The sequence below is a fragment of the Phyllobates terribilis genome, unplaced genomic scaffold (assembly GCF_046119375.1).
Source record: "Phyllobates terribilis strain yellow unplaced genomic scaffold, ASM4611937v1 Scaffold_152__1_contigs__length_4461920, whole genome shotgun sequence".
Lineage (NCBI taxonomy): Eukaryota > Metazoa > Chordata > Amphibia > Anura > Dendrobatidae > Phyllobates > Phyllobates terribilis.
The window spans coordinates 3,426,997-3,449,425 of record NW_027362912.1 but is presented as its reverse complement, the minus strand read 5'-3'; the positions used below and the strand labels follow the sequence as shown (position 1 = coordinate 3,449,425).

Genomic DNA, 22,429 nt, shown 5'->3' with positions numbered 1-22,429 from the left:
CTTGGACCCTGCATCAGTAATAGCCCTTGTAGTAACCATGACAACTATTGTGAGGGCATAAACAAGTGTCATAAAGAAGATTCCATAAAAGAATGCCGCGCTGCCATGATCAGCGCCATTACTGATGATGCGCCTGAGGACCTTGAGCTTGACCACCCCACGTAATGTGCCAATGTTGGTGTAATTTGGAGGTTCTAGCAGGGAAAGGGGTTGTCTTCTTAGACACCCCGGGGGGAAGGGAAGGTAACAGAGGGGGGGTCCCCAAAACAGGATCCCCTTCTGTTACTATGTACAAAGAGCTGCTCTTCTTTGGGAGTTCATGGATGGATCCTTGACTTTAATGGGTGATAAATTGGGAGGGGGAGGGGATACTCATCCTATTAGGGGTTATCCATAATGAGCAACCCCTGTAACCAAGTACCCAACATCTTGAGAGACGGAGCTGGATCTGTAAGGGAGAAGTGGTAGATCCACCTGGGAAATCAGATCAACTAAATTCGTTCCAGCAATAAATGTGGTGACAGATATCGCAGCCAGATCTCTCCCACATCCAGTTTATCACATTAATAGTCTATATTTGTTATGTCGTTCTCTGTAAATATGTAGAAATTCTAAAACTCCGTCATATATCGGCACTAACTCTCTAAGCCCAAGGGAAGGGCAGCCCTCCAGCCATGGTTCCCTAGAGGTTTCCTCCACAGGGGGTTTTCCTCTGCTGAGCGCTGGAGGGTGACTCTTCGTGAGTCGAGGGTTGTGCCATTTTCGGTGTCATGTAAATTTAAATAAAGTTGAGAACGTTTGACACCTAATTGCAATGATTTGTGTATTTATTTTGTATGTGTCTGATTCATTTTGTTTGGGAGTCGGGGTCCATCACACATCACTGAGTCATACATCTGGACATCTGTCGCCAGAAGTTTTGCTCCAGGGGTTGCCCCTGCTCTGGGGAGTTTGATGGAGCAGAGAAGACAAGAATTACAGAACTCATCCTCAGAATAAGGACTTCTATTACAGTACTACAAGCAGCTTCCTCGCCTCATTCACACAGTGAGTATTTTGGGCACTAATTTACATCAGTATTTGTAAGCTGAAAACCAGAGGGGAACAAACACAGTGAAAAATAGTAACTGAAACACTTTCACCTCTTCTGTTTTGGATCCACTCCTGGCGTCTGCTAACAAATACTGATGCAAAATATCGCCATGGAAGTTCCCTAAATTCTTACTGACTGATTTGACTGTTTGAGTAGCAGTCAAGCAACAGAGGTTGCAAGCGTTAAAGGAGTTTTCTGGTATCAAAAACCCCTGTCCCCCTTGCCATTTTTCTCTATCCTGAACCTGTGCTTCCTGCCCTGATCTCAGACTGTCTGACCTAGTCCTTGTCTTCGCTCTCCTGAGTCTGGTACCCTGGTACCTCCGGAATGCTGCTGCAGTCCCGAGAACTGCACTGAAGTGGTACCTGGTGTCTACCGGCGGCCCAGTCTATCCTCACCACCAGAGGTTCTAGTGGAGACCAGTAGACGCCTAGTCACAACCCTCCCGTGGGGCAGTGGGTCCATATCCACCAGGGTTACACCCACATAGCAAATGTGGTACCAATATTCAAGAAGGGGATAACATCTGAGCCTGGAATTTATAGGTCCGTAAGTTTAACTTGTACTGTGGGCAACAACTTTGAGGGTTTTCTAAGAGATACTAACCTGGAGCACCCCAATAAGAATAACCTAAACATATGATTATGAGGGATCTGTCCTGCAAACTAATCTGAAAAGATTCTATGGGGAGGTAAGTTCAGGTTGGACCAGGGAAACTTAGTGGATGTTGTCTATCTGGACTTTTCAAAGGCATTTGATACGGTGCCATACAACAGGCTGGTACATAAAAATGTTCAATATATTATATGGTAAACTTGCTCCACGAAAGAACAAGTCCTTGTGTGGTCGATGGAAAAATCAAGGAAAAGATCAGTGATGCGGTCGTTACCTCTTGACAGCTCCATTTCGTACTTGTTCTCTAGTCCCTCCATGGCCACGGTGATAAAAAATTCCCTGAAAAGCTCATTATTCTAATAAAAAAATACAAAGTAAGGAGCTGACACAAAGGAGAGCAGACAGCTCGTATGTCGGAATAAGCAATTGCAGTTACCGTAATTTTCTCAAAGAAGGTGCCATTAATCACTATGTCGTACGCCGAGCAGCCGCCTCCACCTGTAGGACAAAGTGCACCAGGACTTAGATACTTTGCGGTGCCGACTCAATCCATTGACCTTAGTAGGGCTGCTATGAATAAGTGGTATAAGTTCTTAAAGGGGAATCCAAGTAGTGGACAATCCCTCTAAGTCCCAAATCTAAACCAAAAAAGTTCAAAAGTCAACAACAAGATGTCAAACTTTTGTCCGCAGACTGGAAGTGGACCTACCAGAACCTGTGGAGATGGCACCTTTGACCATTGAGGATTAGTAAGTTGTAATACTTGCTATTTTAACCCCTTTAAGGATATCTCTGGACTATCCCTTTAAAAAGAGAAGCACTGTATTAAAAAAAAACGTACTATTATCAACTTCAACGTGGGGCTCTCCAAGGCTCATGGGGACTCGATAGCCGGAGGGATCATCAGATTCCAGGATGCTGACTAACTCCTGCTCCGTCAGTTCCGGGGCCGCTGGGATCTAGTTCGACTTGCAGATGTTAATAAAGATTTTGGTATTTTTGGATGTGCGAGTTTTAATGCTGAAACCTAACACAGAAATAAAAACAAAAAGTGAACAAAAACACAATAAAATCGGCAAAAGCCAAGCAGCATTTACATGTAATCAACTGCATAAGAAATTATGTGACCCCCCACGTTGGTTGCATCATGTGACCGTTGCAGTCAATAAGACCCCACTGTGGTATCTGTCACATAATATGCACAAAGTAATCTGGATAATAATCAGAGGACGCCCATCTCACCCGGCTGGGGTCTGATCTCTGCTTTCTGGTAAGTTCGGTATTCTGCTCTGCATCTCCTGTTTGGCCTGAAATGAGGCAACAAGTGAGAATCAGTGAGTAACATGAACAGGATGGTTCTGCAAACTGATTTTTCCTGCACCAAAATAGTACAACTGTGAGGGGTCTAAAGCCAACAATACACATTAGGTAAATGTTGGAGACTGCCGCGCCCCCAGCGGCTGACGGAGGAGACATTCACCCGGTGATTGCTGGCCTCTCCAATTCATCTTTCGTACCTTCATCAGCATCTGTTCATACAGCGCTTCCTCCATGTTTGTGTTCATTTCTGCAGACAGCAGCGACTTGTCAGACGCCATTTTTTCGGTCAAAGACAGAAGCTCATGAATCTTGTTTTATAAGAGAAAACCTGAAAAATGAAAATATGTATTAATCTTCTCCACAGACGACAAGGGGAGAGTGCGGGAGCCTGACAGCCGACGACATGAGGGGGTGCGGGAGCCTGACAGCCCTCGACACGAGGGGGTGCGGGAGCCTGGCAGCCCACGACAAGAGGGGGTGCGGGAGCCTGGCAGCCCACGACACGAGGGGGGGAGGCGCGGGAGCCCGACAGCCCACGGCACGAGGGGGTGCGGGAGCCTGGCAGCCCACGACAAGAGGGGGTGCGGGAGCCTGGCAGCCCACGACAAGAGGGGGTGCGGGAGCCTGGCAGCCCACGACAAGAGTGGGTGCGGGAGCCTGACAGCCCACGACACGAGGGGGTGCGGGAGCCTGACAGCCCACGACACGAGGGGGTGCGGGAGCCTGACAGCCCACGACAAGACGGGGGGCGGGAGCCTGACAGCCCTCGACGCGAGGGGGTGCGGGAGCCTGGCAGCCCACGACACGAGGGGGTGCGGGAGCATGGCAGCCCACGACACGAGGGGGTGCGGGAGCCTGACAGCCCACGACACGAGGGGGTGCGGGAGCCCGACAGCCCACGACAGGAGGGGGTGCGGGAGCCTGGCAGCCCACGACACGAGGGGGTGCGGGAGCCTGGCAGCCCACGACACGAGGGGGTGCGGGACCCTGACAGGCCACGACACGAGGGGGTGCGGGAGCCTGGCAGCCCACGACACGAGGGGGTGCGGGAGCCTGAAAGCCCTCGACACGAGGGGGTGCGGGAGCCTGACAGCCCACGACACGAAGGGGTGCGGGAGCCTGGCAGCCCACGACACGAGGGGGTGCGGGAGCCTGCAGCCCACGACACCAGGGGGTGCGGGAGCCTGACAGCCCACGACACGAGGGGATGCGGGAGCCTGGCAGCCCACGACACGAGGGGGTGCGGGAGCCTGGCAGCCCACGACACGAGGGGGTGCGGGAGCCTGGCAGCCCACGACACGAGGGGGTGCGGGAGCCTGACAGCCCACGACATGAAGGGTGCGGGAGCCTGACAGCCCACGACACGAGGGGGCGCGGGAGCCCGACAGCCCACGACACGAGGGGTGCGGGAGCCAGACAGCCCACGACACGAGGGGTGCGGGAGCCAGACAGCCCACGACACGAGGGGGTGCGGGAGCCTGACAGCCCACGACATGAAGGGGTGCGGGAGCCTGACAGCCCACGACACGAGGGGGTGCGAGACCCTGACAATATTGGGAGTGGGATTCTGCACACCTACAGCTAGCTACTTATTGTACTGAATGTAGTAATCACCTTGGCACATTCCCATCTTCTTACCTGTAGTACAGACGCCAAACACCACTACTCTGACTGCAATCACCCAGCTACAGGGTCACCACGCCCCAGCAACAAGGGAGTGTCTAGATTGGAGTTGATTTCTTGAGGGGGAGGAGTGATTTCATGGAATCATGATGTCACCGGAAGGGGCGGGGCCTTCTCAGTCCAGTGGACACTATTCCACCTGCTGCTGCAGCAGTGCGCACATTGTGCCGGGACAGGAGGACTGGTGATGAGGAGCTCGTGTTCTGCGTTGTGCTGAGGCGGGGAGAACACAATATTAATTATAATAATTTTTTTAGGCTGTGTGCCCACTATGCTTTTTTTAAGCGTTTCCGTGGTGGCAATTCTGCTGCAGAAACGCTTAAAAACGCTTGATAGAAGGCCTGCCATGTTCCCCAATGATAATCCGCATGTGCTGTGCACATGCTGTGTAAATTTCCGCTGCGGATTATCATTGCGGAAAAATCCGCTGCACTACCAATTATTTTGCGGAAGCACGGCGCTTTCGCCGCCATTGACTTGCATTAGAACACATGGAATCCGAATCACTGCATCTGTACATGCAGAATCCATGCGCTTCAATGTGCGGATGGTACCCGGGTTTGGAGAAGAGGAGACTGTCCTCCGGACTCGGGTACCATAGAACCTGTAAAAAAAGAATAAAATAAAAAATAAATATTATACTTACCTTCTGATGGCCCCCGGTGTCTTTATCCGATGCGTCCTGGCTTGCCGGCAGCTCGCGATGGTCTGAAAAGGACCTGCCGTGACGTCATTTAGTCATGTGACGGGTCACGCGACCGCTGACGTCGGCAGGCCATCAGAATGTAATTATATATTTATTTTTTACCATTCTTTTATGGTCACACTATATAAATCCATGCCGGTTGCATGTATTTATATAGTGTGACCAAGTTGTCAAGCACTTTCCAAGTGATGCTAAAATCGCTTGGAAAGCGCTTGTCAACCCGCATGCGGAAATGCAAGTGAAGAACGCTTCACATCAGCAAGTCCCAGGCAGGAAAAAAGCATGTACAATCCGCATGCGTTTTTTCTGCCAGGTAGATGCGGAAACGCTCAAAAAAAATCCGGAGCATTTCTGCATCGTGGGCACATAGCCTTACATTAATTGCATGACTCAATATTGAGCACACGTAACCATCTATACACAGCTGGAGGCCGCACGTAGCCATCTATACACAGCAGGAGGCCGCACGTAGCCATCTATACACAGCGGGAGGCCGCGCGTGTAATGGGTCTGGGAGGCGGAACCTCTGAGCTACTATACAAGGGGGCGGTCCTTGTAAGGGAGCGGGTGGCGACCAGGGTAGACGGGCAGGCAGTCACAGCAGGTGACTGGGACAGTCTCTGAATGAACGGACAGGAGGTCACGGCAAGTGACCGGGGCAGTCTCTGGATGAACGGGCAGGAGGTCACGGCAAGTGACCGGGGCAGTCTCTGGGTAAAGGATTGGTACGACCTGTGGCGGCAGATGATAGACGTGAGCTCCCAGGTGAGCAGGCGAGAGTCACTGGATAATCGGGTGGTCACAGCATGTGACGGCGGAGCCTCCAGGAAGACCAACAGACAGGTAGCAGATGAGCGCTCCCAGGTGAGCGGGCAGGAGTCTCTGGACAGGCGGGTGGTCACAGCATGTGACGGCAGAGCCTCCTGGTAGGCTAGCAGACAGGCAGCAGATGAGCGCTCCCAGGTGAGCGGGCAAGCTGGTCCTTAGACAGACTGACAGGAGTTGGAAGGCAGACCGTCGGACCTCAGGCAAGCAGGCAGGTAGAAGATGTGCGCTCCCAGGTGAGCGGGCAAGCTGGTCCTTAGACAGACTGACAGAAGTTGGAAGGCAGACCGTCGGACCTCAGGCTAGCAGGCAGGTAGCAGGATATCAGGCAGGAATTAGACAGCAGACTGGCAGGAATCTGGCAGGTAACTGGCAACGGGACCTGAGGGCTGAAGCAGAGTAGTGAACAGTGCTACAACATTGCTCGGGCACCTCCATTTTGGAGGAGGTGCCTTATATATGGGAGGTCCTCCGGCAATTGGCCGGGGACTCCTTAGGACGGCGCGTGCGGTCCCTTTAAGAGAAGGGGAGCGCGCGCGCCCTAAGCACACTGCCGGGGAAGGAGCGCGTGCCGGAAGCAGCGGGGAGAGCAGCGCTGGAGGACGCCGCGCCAGGAGCGGGGAGGTGAGAGGGACGGCGTCTCTGCCTAGAACGGGGCAGAGACGCCGATGCTACAGTACCCCCCCCTTTAGGCCCCCTCTTTTTTTGGCCAGAAAGAAATTTCTCAAGGAGAAGCGGGGCGTTGATGTTCTCCCTGGGTTCCCAAGTTCTCTCCTCAGGACCAAACCCCTTCCAATCTACCAGAAAAAAGGTTTTTCCTCTTACCCTCTTGGAGGCCAGAATACTCTCTACCTCAAAGATGTCATCAGCGGAAACCGGAGCAGGAGGGGCACCTGGATTTTTGGAAAAAAAGTTAAAGACAACGGGTTTGAGGAGAGATACGTGGAAGGAGTTGGGGATCCGTAGGGTGGCCGGGAGTTTTAATTTGTAGGCCACAGGGTTAATTTGCCTGAGGACTTCGAAGGGGCCAATGAATCGAGGACCCAACTTGTAGGAGGGTACTTTGAGCCGCACATGTTTGGATGAGAGCCAAACCTTGTCTCCCGGACGGAATTGGGGCGGATCCAGACATCTCTTATCAGCATATCTCTTCATCCGCTCAGAGGAGAGAAGAAGAGCGGACCTGGTGCTCTCCCAAATAGTAGAAAATTCGCTGACAAGAGACTCCGCAGCAGGGTTGTCCACAGAAACGGAGACAGGAAGTGGAATCCGGGGATGTTGGCCACCGACTATAAAGAACGGGGATTTGGAAGAGGACTCGCTCTCATGGTTGTTATAAGAGAACTCGGCCCATGGTAGGAGATCCACCCAGTCCGAGTGGTGAGCATCAACGAAGTGCCGGAGGTAGCTGGACAAGATCTGATTGATCCGCTCCACTTGACCATTGGACTGAGGGTGGTAAGCGGAGGAGAAATCCAGGGTAATGTCCAGCAGCTTACATGTGGCTCTCCAGAAGCGAGAGGTGAAGTGAACCCCACGATCCGACACGATGTGGAGGGGCAGACCATGGAGACGGAAGATGTGGCGGATAAAGTCTTTAGCCAGCTCGGGTGCAGACGGAAGACCAGGCAGGGGAATGAAGTGGGCCATCTTAGAAAAACGGTCAGCGACAACCCAAATGACAGTACAACCGGCAGAAACTGGAAGGTCGGTGATAAAGTCCATAGCGATGTGTTGCCAAGGAGCAGCAGGTACGGGAAGGGGCAGGAGATGGCCGGCAGGTAGATGTCGGGGAACTTTGTTACGGGCACAGGATGAACAGGCCGCGACGAAGTCTACCACGTCCTTACACAGGGTAGGCCACCAGTAATGCCGGGTAATAAGTTGAAAGGTCTTCTTTTGGCCAGCATGGCCAGCTAGTTTAGAAGAATGTCCCCAGCGACGAACCCTCTCCCGATCTGGCACAGCTACGAACGTCTTACCGGGTGGAAGACGAGTCAGATCCAAGGGGGCCACATTCATCACCTTGGAGGAGTCGATGATGTGCGTAGGTTCCTCCTCTTGATCGGAGGACAGGAAGGACCGGGACAAGGCATCAGCTTTGACGTTCTTGTCCGCCGAACGGAAATGAAGAATGAAGTCGAAGCGGGCAAAAAACAACGACCACCGGGCCTGGCGAGGATTGAGTCTCTGGGCATTTTGGAGATATGCCAGGTTTTTGTGATCCGTGTAGATAATTACCGGGTAGAGAGCCCCTTCAAGCAGATAGCGCCACTCTCCCAGTGCCAATTTGATGGCTAGCAATTCCCGGTCTCCAATGGAGTAGTTGCGCTCCGACGAGGAGAAGATTTTGGAGAAGAAGCCGCACGTTACCATTCTCCCAGTAGAAGACTTCTGGGTGAGCACCGCTCTGGCTCCGGAGGAGGAGGCATCAACCTCCAGGTAGAATTGTTTATTACAGTCTGGACGGTGCAGGACGGGAGTAGAGGCGAAGGCTTTCTTTAGGGAAAGGAAGGCCTCCTCGGCTTCAGGCGACCATGTCCTGGGGTTAGCCCCCTTACGGGTAAGTGCAGATATGGGAGCAGTCCGAGACGAGAAGTGTGGGATGAAAAGACGATAATAATTAGCGAAGCCCAGGAATCGCTGTATCGCCTTCAAACCTTCAGGACGAGGCCATTTTAGAACGGAAGAGAGCTTCTCGGGATCCATTTGCAGACCTGTTTGGGAGATGACATAGCCCAAGAACGGAAGGGAGGTCTGATTGAAGAGGCACTTCTCGTATTTGGCGTAAAGGTGGTTCTGCCGAAGCCTAAGCAGGACCTGACGAACATCCCTCCGGTGTGTGGGGAGATCCGGAGAGAAGACCAAGATATCGTCCAGGTATACCACTACGCAGGAGTACAGGAGGTCACGGAAGATGTCGTTGACTAGTTCCTGAAAGACAGCGGGAGCATTACAGAGACCGAAGGGCATCACAAGGTACTCGTAGTGACCGTCCCGGGTATTGAATGCTGTCTTCCACTCGTCTCCTTGATGGATACGGACCAGATTATACGCTCCTCGTAGATCCAGCTTGGAGAAGATCCTGGCGCCCTTGAGACGGTCAAACAATTCGGAGATGAGTGGCAGGGGATATTTGTTTTTTACCGTGATGAGATTGAGTCCTCTGTAGTCAATACAGGGACGTAGCGAGCCGTCTTTCTTTTTGACAAAGAAGAATCCGGCTCCAGCCGGGGAGGTAGATTTTCGGATAAATCCCCTAGCCAGATTCTCTTCAATGTACTCAGACATGGCTCGGGTCTCGGCTGCAGACAACGGGTAGATACGCCCACGGGGAGGAGTGGTGCCAGGTACCAGGTCGATCGGGCAATCGTATGGCCTATGGGGTGGCAACGTCTCAGCTTCCTTCTTACCGAAGACGTCCGCATAGGGCCAGTAGGGAGCCGGGAGACCAGGTAAGTTAGCTGGAGTAGGCTGAGGGCGAAGTGGACGGACCGGGACCAGGCAGGTCCTATGGCAGTCAGGACTCCATCGGAGTACTCCACCGGACCGCCAGTTCAATACGGGTTCATGTGTCTGGAGCCAAGGTAGACCTAGCAACAGGTAGTGAGAAAGTCCGGACAGCACATGGAATGAGATCTCCTCAGAGTGCAGCATTCCCACCTGCAGGGTTATGGGTTCGGTGACGAGCAGGATGGTCTCCGAGAGAAGTCTTCCATCCACGGAGGCGACTGACAATGGTTCAGCCAGGGACTTGGTGGGAATATGGTATCTCTCTACCAGAGACTGGGAGATGAGGTTTCCAGCAGCTCCAGAATCCAGATGGGCGAGTTCAAAGAGACGGTTTTCTCCCCAAGCAATAGAGACCGGTAAGGTCAGAGACGGAGAGGGCTTACTTTTGTCTAGGACGACCTCTCCGAGTGGTCCTAGACACTGGCGTTTCCCGGCTTTTCCGGGCAGGAACGGATGAAGTGCTTCATACTGCCACAATAGAAACAGCTTCCCTCGGCTCGGCGAGATTCTTGGCGAGAACCGACCATCTTGGTCTGGTCGACCTGCATAGGCTCAGGAGAGTGTAGCTGAGGAGAGACGGAGGGAGTGACGGGTTTCTGAAAAGTAGGAGCTAGACGTGGAAACCTCCTCTCACGGGTGACCTCTTTGGCACGCTCCTGGAACCGCAGGTCAATCCGGGTGGCAAGAGTTATTAGGTCATCGAGAGTGGTAGGAATATCCCGACCGGCAAGTTCATCTTTTATACGGCCGGACAGACCCTCCCAGAAGACGGAAACCAGAGCGTCATTATCCCAGGCCAGCTCCGAGGCAAGGGTACGGAACCGTATGGCATATTGGCCCACGGTGAGACTTCCCTGACGGAGGCGTAGCAGAGATGATGCGGATGAGGTCTTCCGTCCGGGTTCGTCGAAGACTTTCCGGAAAGCCGTGAGAAAGGCAGGCAAGTCGGACACCAGGGGGTCTCCTCTCTCCCATAGAGGATTTAGCCAGGCCAGGGCCTCTCCGGTGAGATGGGACATGATGAAGGCAATTTTGGCCCTGTCGGAGTTAAACTGGTGAGACAGGAGTTCAAAGTGCAGGGTGCACTGATTTATGAAGCCCCGAGCCTGGGCGGAGTCGCCTCCGAAACGAGGAGGTGCAGAAAGCCGGGGTCCGGGTGTAGGATACCATGTTATTAGTTGGCAGTGGAGCTGCCGGATTGCGAGTCATGGCACTGGCGGTGGTTGCAGGCAGAGCAGTCAGAGTGTCCAGGCGAGAATTGACATTCCGCAGGTGACCCAGGATGGACTCCTGTTGGGACCTCTGACGGGAAAGTTCATGACACAGGTCCGAGAGCGAGGGAGCTTGGGTGCCACCGGGTTCCATGGCCCGAGCAAACTGTAACGGGTCTGGGAGGCGGAACCTCTGAGCTACTATACAAGGGGGCGGTCCTTGTAAGGGAGCGGGTGGTGACCAGGGTAGACGGGCAGGCAGTCACAGCAGGTGACTGGGACAGTCTCTGAATGAACGGACAGGAGGTCACGGCAAGTGACCGGGGCAGTCTCTGGATGAACGGGCAGGAGGTCACGGCAAGTGACCGGGGCAGTCTCTGGGTAAAGGATTGGTACGACCTGTGGCGGCAGATGATAGACGTGAGCTCCCAGGTGAGCAGGCGAGAGTCTCTGGATAATCGGGTGGTCACAGCATGTGACGGCGGAGCCTCCAGGAAGACCAACAGACAGGTAGCAGATGAGCGCTCCCAGGTGAGCGGGCAGGAGTCTCTGGACAGGCGGGTGGTCACAGCACGTGACGGCAGAGCCTCCTGGTAGGCTAGCAGACAGGCAGCAGATGAGCGCTCCCAGGTGAGCGGGCAAGCTGGTCCTTAGACAGACTGACAGGAGTTGGAAGGCAGACCGTCGGACCTCAGGCAAGCAGGCAGGTAGAAGATGTGCGCTCCCAGGTGAGCGGGCAAGCTGGTCCTTAGACAGACTGACAGAAGTTGGAAGGCAGACCGTCGGACCTCAGGCTAGCAGGCAGGTAGCAGGATATCAGGCAGGAATTAGACAGCAGACTGGCAGGAATCTGGCAGGTAACTGGCAACGGGACCTGAGGGCTGAAGCAGAGTAGTGAACAGTGCTACAACATTGCTCGGGCACCTCCATTTTGGAGGAAGTGCCTTATATATGGGAGGTCCTCCGGCAATTGGCCGGGGACTCCTTAGGACGGCGCGCGCGGTCCCTTTAAGAGAGGGGGAGCGCGCGCGCGCGCGCCCTAAGCACACTACCGGGGAAGGAGCGCGTGCCGGAAGCAGCGGGGAGAGCAGCGCTGGAGGACGCCGCGCCAGGAGCGGGGAGGTGAGAGGGACGGCGTCTCTGCCTAGAACGGGGCAGAGACGCCGATGCTACAGCACGTAGCCATCTATACACAGCAGGAGGCCGCACGTAGCCATCTATACACAGCAGGAGGCCGCACGTAGCCATCTATACACAGCGGGAGGCCGCACGTAGCCATCTATACACAGCGGGAGGCCGCACGTAGCCATCTATACACAGCGGGAGGCCGCACATAGCCATCTATACACAGCGGGAGGCCGCACGTAGCCATCTATACACAGCGGGAGGCCGCACGGCGCCATCTATACACAGCGGGAGGCCGCACGGCGCCATCTATACACAGCGGGAGGCCGCACGGCGCCATCTATACACAGCGGGAGGCCGCACGGCGCCATCTATACACAGCGGGAGGCCACACGGCGCCACCTATACACAGCGGGAGGCCCACAGCGCCCCCCCCAGAGAGAGCAGGAGGCCGCACGGCGCAATCTATACACAGCAGGAGGCCGCACAGCGCCCCCCCCCACAGAGACAGCAGGAGGCCGCACGGCACCATCTATACTCAGCAGGAGGCTGCACGGCGCCCCCGACCCCAAAGACAGCAGGAGGCCGCAGGGCGCCATCTATACTCAGCAGGAGGCCGTACGGCGTCACCTATACACAGCGGGAGGCCACACGGCGCCACCTATACACAGCGGGAGGCCGCACGGCGCCACCTATACACAGCGGGAGGCCGCACGGCGCCACCTATACACAGCGGGAGGCAGCACGGCGCCACCTATACACAGCGGGAGGCCGCACGGCGCCACCTATACACAGCGGGAGGCGCCACCTATACACAGCGGGAGGCCGCACGGCGCCACCTATGCACAGCGGGCGGCGCCACCTATACACAGCGGGAGGCCGCACGGCGCCACCTATACACAGCGGGAGGCCCCACGGCGCCACCTATACACAGCGGAAGGCCGCACGATGCCATCTATACACAGGGGGCCGCACAATGCCATCTATACACAGCGGGAGGCCGCACGGCGCCATCTATACACAGCGGGAGGCTGCACAGCGCCATATATACACAGCGGGAGGCTGCACGGCGCGCCCCCCCCCAGAGACAGCAGTAGGCCGCACGGCGCCATCTATACACAGCGGGAGGCCGCACGGCGCCCCCCCCCCAAGACAGCAGGAGGCCGCACGGCGCCATCTATACACAGCGGGAGGCCGCACGGCGCCCCCCCAGAGACAGCAGGAGGCCGCACGGCGCCATCTATACTCAGCAGGAAGCCGCACGCAGTCACGCACACACAAACATATACAGACATATACATACACGCATAAACACATTTGAAGCACAAAAATACATATAAACAGACATCACACAATGACATCTGCCTGCACACACACACACATACATACATATACATACACACACACACACTCACCATCCCCCGACTCGGCTCCAGCTCTTTTCCGGTGCAGCACTGCAGGCCGGGTGCGCACTGCGTGACGTCACAGCTAGGAGACACGGCCGCGCACAGGGCCGTGTCTCCTAGCAGTGACGCGGCCGGGCCAGCACAGGGAAGTTAACTGCTGCAGTGCTGGCCCGGCCGAAGAAGAAGCAGCGGCTGTGTGCCGCTGCTGGGGGAGCGATCCTGGGCCCCCCCCCCACTGCCTGCCGGTATGTGCCGTGGCGCAGCACATATAATGAGGACAATCTGGCCATAGACACCCCGGAGCCCCGGGCCCCCTGGAGGTTCGGGGCCCCGGGCGGTAGCCCAGATCGTCCTCATTATAATCCACCTATGGTTATATACATGTAACACTCACTACCCCCTATTCCTGTGTATTGCTGTAGTATATAACCTATACTCGTTATCCATCATTATAAATTAAGAAGATTTTCCACTTTATCCGATATATCTACACTCAATCAGTAGATTAGATGTCTGCTGAAGAGGCAATACACATGAACGTCTCCACATCATCCTCCCCGACTGTATCTATATGTGCCCCGTGACCCCCGATCAAGTGTCTCCATCACGTGCTCGCAGCATCACAGGTCACATAGTTTCCTCGTAGCGTTGGTGCGCGTTGTGTATCGCGCCGCGCCTCCTCAGCACCCATTGGTTGGTGGAGACATACCTCCATCCTGATTGGCTATAGTTGGCCGTTTAACTCTTAGCTCTTTCCGAATGATGCCACCCCTTGACGAAGACAAGAAGCCGAAACATACATCGGGTGGACGCCAATCAGGAGTGGGATCTGCATCTGCTATAGCGCGAGTACAATGCACATGTGGTCACCTTTTTTAAAAACGCTTAAAGTGGATACAAATACATATCTGTCAACAGCACATATGCCCAAGTCAGTGCACTACTCTCTACAGGATTCACACCGACATCCAAATAATAAGGGACCAGCCCTTGTATATATACATATACAGGTGCATCTCACTAAAATAGAATATCATCAAAAAGTTAATTTATTTCAGTTCTTCAATACAAAAAAGTGAAACTCGTATAGCCATAATCATCAGCATTAACAGAAATAAACAATAACTGTTTGATTATATTCTAATTTAGTGAGAAACACCTGTATTTGTTCACATATGAGATATATAATTTATGTAGATTTATTCTTTGGAGGCACTTGCACTTTATGTAAAGTTTATGATAATTAAACAATCATATGTACAGATATATCTAACTAATGATATGTATATATATTTTTATATACTGGATTAATTTGTAGCTTGATTCTCTGTATTATCCCTTTGCTGTTCTAATCATGATCCATTCCCACTGGTGTTAATTGTAATTCCTGTCTCGACGTCCCCTTTGCGCATAGTTTTTAATTCCCCCCCTTTTTCTGCATTTCCTCCTCTTCCACCTGGTTATCAATATAATAATTATGTGCATCACCCACATGCCTGGACTCTTCTGGTCGATGTCTCCTTTCTGCTATACACTAGAGTGGTATACTATGTGCACAGATACATGGAGTGCCATATACTTCTCAGGAGGTGCGCAGCGTCCACCTCCTCACCGCACAGGCCCACAAGCTCCTCTCCGGCAGGAAGAAGATGCATTCAGGCGGCTCCTACCACTGCAGCAGACGGCAGTGCACAAGGATACAGGGTGCAGTGTGGATGTGTCTGCACCACTGGGATGTGGCCGACCTGCATGTATACATATGCCCCTCTGCAGGGCGGACTGGCCCACCGGAGGATCGGGAAAACCCCCGGGTCCTGATGGCCCCGCCCCCTAACCCCTCTGGGCCCTGTACAGAGAACAGAGGGCCCCCCCCGGTTCGCAGCACTGCCGATATGATTAGTGATGGGCCCTCTGCCTCCTCTGGGCAGCGACACTGCCGGCGCGTGCGCAGGAGGTCAGTCTCAGGGTGATGACGTCATTGCCCTGGGACTGCTTCCTGTGCGCGCTGTGGAGTACGGACCCTGCGTCGCTCCAGGCAGCGGCTGCAGCTCATCTCGACGCGTCAGTATGAAACGGGGAGGGGTGGGGGGAAGGGATAGGGGGGAGGGGTGACTGGGAGGACCCCTGGCCGGGGCTGGCAGTAAATACTGCTGGACAATGGGCATGATTATCATCATGCCCATTGCCTAGCATGTCCTGCTGCCAGCCTCTGGTTACTGGTACTATGCCCAGCAGCATGTACTACCACCAGTGGCTGGCAGGACATAGTGGGTGGGCGTGATAGTACCAAGGAGGCTGGCAGGACATACTAGGCATGAATCATGCCCAGCATGTCCTGCCAGCCACTGGTGGTACCATCATGCATGCCCATTGCCCAGCCACTGGTGGTGTGGTACTATCATGCTACTACTAACACCAGTGGCTGGCTGGCAGGACATGCCATGTGAGCTTGAATGCTAATACCACAGAGGCTGGCAGTACATACTGGGCAATGGGCATGATAGTACCAGCAGTAGACTGACTAGGCGGTCTCCAGGGCTCCGTCTCCCCTTCTCGCTGCTGTTAGGCTGGGTTAACATTGCGTTTATGCTGTGCGTTACAACGCATCCGTTGTAAATCAGCGCAGACGCAATGTACCGTAGACTTGCATTGCAAAAATAAGCATGTGTTTGAAAGTATGCATTATTTGCAACGCACAGGAAAACATGGTCGGCGGCTGGAGGCCAGCTGAGCACTTCTCTGACAACTGGGTTCTAGTGTCATTCTGTGCCTGCTCATCTCTGTCAGCCGGCATATTTGTCTGATGGCAAAGATGTAGCTCAGCTGGAGACAGAAGATCTGTGGATTACGTCAGAGCAAGGGTTTTGTTTTTAATTAAAGATGGAGTCCCTACATGTGTTTTGTGTTTTATTTTTATTAAAAAAAAATTCTGTGTTGTGTTTTTTTCTGTTTACTAGAAATTCATGGTGGCCATGTCTAGTTTGGCGTGACGCCATGAATTTCAGGCTTAGTGCCAGCTGATAATACAAAGCTGGTATTAACTCCATTATTACCCAGCGTGCCACCCCCCACCAGGGCCGTTGGAAGAGCCGGATAAAGTGCCTGGAAATGGCGCTACGATGAATGCGCCAATTCCAGGGGTGTCTGCAGGCTGCCATTTTCAGCGTGGGGGGCCCAGAATGCTTGGGCCTTACCATGCTGAGAATCCCAGCCCCCAGCCCCCCCGATCAAAATATGGCGGGAGCCCACGCATTTTTTTTTTTTAATTATTTTTTTAAATAATTTAAAAAAAACATTGGGCTTTCCTGACTTTTGATCGCCAGTCAAGGTAAAACCAGGCAGATAAAGCAGACAGGTACGGGCTGCCACCTCTATCTGCGCTGAGAATCAAAAATTCTGCAGAGCGCTATGTCATTTTTGTTTTATTATTTATTTATTTTCACACTTCTATATGTGTGACTGTCCCAACAGCTAATCACAGACGCTGACACAGAGAATGGGCGTCTGTGACTGGCTGCTTGAGTAACCTGAAAGCTGCCCATACATAGTACCATACTAGAATGTATGGGCTGATTGTACATTACTCAAACAGCCAATCACAGAAGCCCATCCTCTTTGACAGCATCTGCGATTGACTGTTGGGTCTGTCACATATGAAAGTGTGAAAAGAAAATTTTAAAAATGAATTTTTGATTCTCACCGCAGATAAAGCAGACAGCTAAGTACTGCCACCCCCAGCTGCCTGGCTTTACCTTGGCTGGCGATCAAAAGAGAGAGAAGCCGAATATTTGTTTTAAACTTAACTTTTTTTTTTCCCGCCATATGTTGATCGCCAGCCAGATAAAACAAGGCAGCTGGAGGCTGGGATTCGCAGCATGGTAAGGCCCAAGCGTTCTTGGCCCTCCACGCTGAAAATCGCAGCCCACAGCCACCCCTGAAAATGGCGCATTCATCATGGCACCATTTCCAGGTGCTTTACCCGGCTCTTCCAGCGGCCCTGGGGGTGAGTGGCACCCTGGGTAAAAATAGGGTTAGTACCAGGCCAGCTTTGCCTTATCAGCTGGTACTAAGCCCGAAATTCATGGTTTCACGCCAAATTAGACATAACCACCATCAATTTCTAGTAAACAGAAAAAAAAAGACAGAATTTTTTTTTTTTTTATTATTATTAAAAATAAAACACATTTAGGGACTACATCTTTAATAAAGAAAAATCCTCACTCCCAACGGAATCCATAGGTCTTCTGTCTTCATCTCTCTTAGATCTTTGCCATCAGACAAATATGTCTGCTGACAGATGAGCAGGCACAGAATGACACTGGAGCACTGTTACTGTGTAGTGCAGTGCTATGTTTCTTTTTTGTCATTTCATGCAGTGTAGAAATCTTGGGAAAAGTGTGGATTGTGCTCTGGAAGTGATCAGTTATAGCTAACTATGTTATTTTCTGCAGAGATAAGTCCTGTATAGAAGATGTGATATATCGGTCTGCAGTTAAAGAACTTCACCTAGAGACATCACTGGTGAGTATGTGTATTACCTATACACACACACACTGACACTATATACAGAGCTCCTGTGCATAATGTCACTGGTGATCACTGTATTACCTGTACACTGACACTATATACAGAGCTCCTGTGTATAATGTCACTGGTGATCACTGTATTACCTGTACACTGACACTATATACAGAGCTCCTGTGTATAATGTCACTGGTGATCCCTGTATTACCTATACACACACACACTGATACTATATACAGAGCTCCTGTGCATAATGTCACTGGTGATCACTGTATTACCTGTACACTGACACTATATACAGAGCTCCTGTGTATAATGTCACTGGTGATCCCTGTATTTCCTATACACACACACACTGACACTATATACAAAGCTGTGCATAATGTCACTGGTGATCCCTGTATTACCTGTACACTGACACCATACACAGAGCTCCTGTGTATAATGTCACTGGTGATCACTATATTACCTGTACACTGACACTATATACAGAGCTCCTGTGTATAATGTCACTGGTGATCACTATATTACCTGTACACTCACACTATATACAGAGCTCCTGTGCATAATGTCACTGGTGATCACTATATTACCTGTACACTGACACTATATACAGAGCTCCTATGCATAATGTCACTGGTGATCACTATATTACCTGTACACTGACACTATATACAGAGCTCCTATGCATAATGTCACTGGTGATCACTATATTACCTGTACACTGACACTATATACAGAGCTCCTGTGTATAATGTCACTGGTGATCCCTGTATTTCCTGTACACTGACACTATATACAGAGCTCCTATGTATAATGTCACTGGTGATCACTGTATTACCTGTACACTGACACTATATACAGAGCTCCTGTGTATAATGTCACTGATGATCACTGTATTACCTCTACACTGACACTATACACAGAGCTCCTGTGTATAATGTCACTGATAATCTCTATATTATCTGTACACTGACTCTATATACAGAGCTTTTTTACATTTTCATTATCAGTCACTATCTGGTGCCATTATGTGCCATGGTCATGGCGTGGCGGTATTTGTCCCTTGTATGTGGTATTATTCAGACAGTCACTATGTTGTGCTAATATGTGGTCTTCTCATGGTGTGGCAGTATATATACCTTGTACTTGGTAGTATTTGATCACTATGTGGTGGTATGTGTTCTGGTCATGGTGTGGCGGTATTTCTCTCTTCTATATGGTATTATTAGTCTAGGTAAAGTGGATAGTTGTCAGTCATTTGTTTTTTCGGATATTAAGAATGGAAACATTCTTTATTTGCAATACATATTAAATACTTGGATGTTTAACCTCTCCCTGTGTTGTGACTACTACACAGCAGCAGAGATTTATTGGTTAATAAAGTTGATTCATTTTGAAAGAGTTTGTGGACTTATGTTATTCCTATATACGGTAACTGCATGGTGCTGGTGGGCCCCAAGATTGATTTTTTCCTGGTGGGCCCCAGGTACTCCAGTCCGGCGCTGGTCCCAGTTACCTCCTCATCTGTCCTGCTGTCGGCTGGGAGTCCTGTACAGTGCAGCATGTAGTGTGATGTGAATGCCACACTATGGAGATGCTGCTCCTACTACTGCCAAGTGAGGCTCTCACCTCCCCAGTATGGTGCCCTCAGGAGCTCCCACAGGGCATCACAGGCCTTAGTATGAAGCAATTCCACAAGTCTTCTAGTATTGCTTCATACTAAGGCCTTTGATGCCCTGTGAGAGCTCCCTGAGGAGGTGAGAGCCTCACCTCATAGGGCCCCATGATCTCTATGTACGATCCCTGACTGGGCCCCATGATCTCTATGTACGCCGCTGACTCGGCCCCATGATCTCTATGTACGCCGCTGACTGGGCCCCATGATCTCTTTGTACGCCGCTGACTGGGCCCCATGATCTCTATGTGCACCGCTGACTGGGCCCCATGATCTCTATGTACACCGCTGACTGGGCCCCATGATCTCTATGTACGCCGCTGACTGGGCCCCATGATCTCTATGTACGCCGCTGACTGGACCCCATGATCTCTATGTACGCCGCTGACTAGGCCCCATGATCTCTATGTACTCCGCTGACTAGGCCCCATGATCTCTATGTACTCCGCTGACTGGGTCCCATGATCTCTATGTACGCCGCTGAGGGGGCCCCATGATCTCTATGTACACCCCTAACCTGATTGGCCCCATGATCTCTATGTACGCCGCTGACTGGGCCCCATGATCTCTATGCATGGCTCTGACTGGGCCCCATAATCTCTGATCTCTCATGATGTTTTTTTTTTATTAAAGATGGAGTCCCTAAATGTATTTTGTGTTTTATTTTTACTGTGTAGTGCGGCACTATGTTGCATTTTGTCATTTCATGCAGTGTAGAAATCTTGGGAAAAGTGTGGCTTGTGCTCTGGAAGTGATCAGTTATAGCTAACTATGTTATTTTCTGCAGCGGTAAGTCCTGCATAGAAGATGTGATATATCGGTCTGCAGATAAAGAACTTCACCTAGAGACATCACTGGTGAGTATGTGTATTACCTATACACACACACTGACACTATATACAGAGCTCCTGTGCATAATGTCACTGGTGATCACTGTATTACCTGTACACTGACACTATATACAGAGCTCCTGTGTATTATGTCACTGGTGATCACTGTATTACCTGTACACTATATACAGAGCTCCTGTGTATAATATCAATGGTCATCATTGCATTACCTGTACACTGACACTATATACAGAGCTTCTGTGTATAATGTCACTGGTGATGACTGTATAACCTGTACACTATATACAGAGCTCCTGTGCATAATGTCACTGGTGATCACTGTATAACCTGTACACTGACCCAATATACTGAGCTTTTTTACATTTTTATTATTTTAGCATTATTTGTCACTATGTGGTGGCATTATGTGCTTTGGTCATGACATGACGATATTTGTCCCTTCTATGTGGTATTATTCAGTCACTATGTGGTGGTAATATGTGGTCTCATGGTGTGTCAGTATTTATACCTTGTATCTGGTAGCATTTGATCACTATGTGGTGGTATTATGTGCTTTGGTCATGGTGTGGCGGTATTTGTGCCTTGTATGTGGCATTATTTGGGCACTATGTGGTGGTAACATGTGATCTGGTCACGGTGTGGTGGTATTTCTGCCTTCTATCTGGTAATATTGGTCTTGGTAGAGTGGATTGTGGTTGGTCATTTGTTTTATCTGATATCAATAAGGGGAAACCTCTTTATTTCCAATAGATATTAAATACTTGGATGTTTAACCCCTCCCTGCCCTGTGACTATTACACAGCAGCAGAGATGCAGTTACAGAGGTTCACCAGAGAAAGCAAGTTGGCATTTGGTGAGATTTTCACCTCTGTATTTATAAGACAAAACCAGGAGTGGGTGAGAAATGCATAAAACATGACCTCGGATTGCTCCACTCCTGGTTTTGTCTTATAAATACAGAGGTAAAAATCTCACCAAATACTCAAAGTGCCACAATTCTTCTGACAGTGCGGATTCCACCAATAAATAAGTGATCCCCTTCCCAACCTGTGCATCGCTGATAACTTGTTTTCACCAATAAAAACCCTTTAATGCAAACTACAGTAATTGTACATCGCAGTTCTGGTGAGGGCACAGTGATGGGCAGGAGCCGCCAATATAATGGGTATAACGGCTAACAGGTATTTGCAAATAGCTGAAGGGTGGGTGGGCCCGGGTGGGCCCCTGGAGTAAATGTCCCTGGTGGGCCCCAGACACCCCAGCCCCTGATTTGTCATGCACGGACCCGAAGCGACTGTGCACTGCGATACACACATCCTGTTGAAATTTCTGCTGGCGTTTACAAGCCCCAACCCCCCCTGGGCCCGGTCGCAGTGACTGCCACTGCGACCGCGGACATTACGCCCCTGGCTATGTGAATCATATGTCCCATTTTGGTGCTCCTCACCATTTGCATGGCACAGTCATGCATGCTTCTCTATCACCATAGCATGCTGCAAACAATCAGGATGGTTTCTGCTACATCTCTATATAAAAAGATAGTACATCTGTATTTCTATGATACGTAGAGTGGATGGAAATCATACATCTTGCTAATATTTATTATATTACATTCATCTGATGCTCTGTAGTAACAATGTAAATTAAATTGGCGACTTAGTGCAGTACTATTACTATTAGTAAATGTGGGACCTTGTGTTCCACAGAATATCTGAATATTACCTGAATATTTAATCTCAGCTAATGTTCATTTATCTCTTAAATATCATTGGTCAGATGCTGATCACATGACCAGTGGTGGTGCATGCATGATGATTCCATATGAAGTGCACTGAGTGACAGTTGGAAGTGACAGTTGGAATTGACCAACAACAGTGGA

General features: G+C 51.2%; 1 long non-coding RNA gene across 2 annotated transcripts in view; it reads right to left on the bottom strand.

Annotated features, from left to right (window-relative positions):
* Nucleotides 1-1,982: 1,982 nt before the first annotated feature.
* The window catches only part of LOC141206951 (uncharacterized), a 44,811-nt gene continuing 24,364 nt past the window's right edge, over nt 1,983-22,429 (bottom strand). For both annotated transcript variants that reach the window (XR_012277437.1, XR_012277436.1), the window contains exons 2-6: nt 3,226-3,356; nt 2,951-3,015; nt 2,550-2,735; nt 2,145-2,206; nt 1,983-2,064 (exon numbers count right to left, since the gene is read on the bottom strand). This is a non-coding gene — a long non-coding RNA (uncharacterized lncRNA). The remainder of the gene's footprint in view (nt 2,065-2,144; nt 2,207-2,549; nt 2,736-2,950; nt 3,016-3,225; nt 3,357-22,429) is intronic.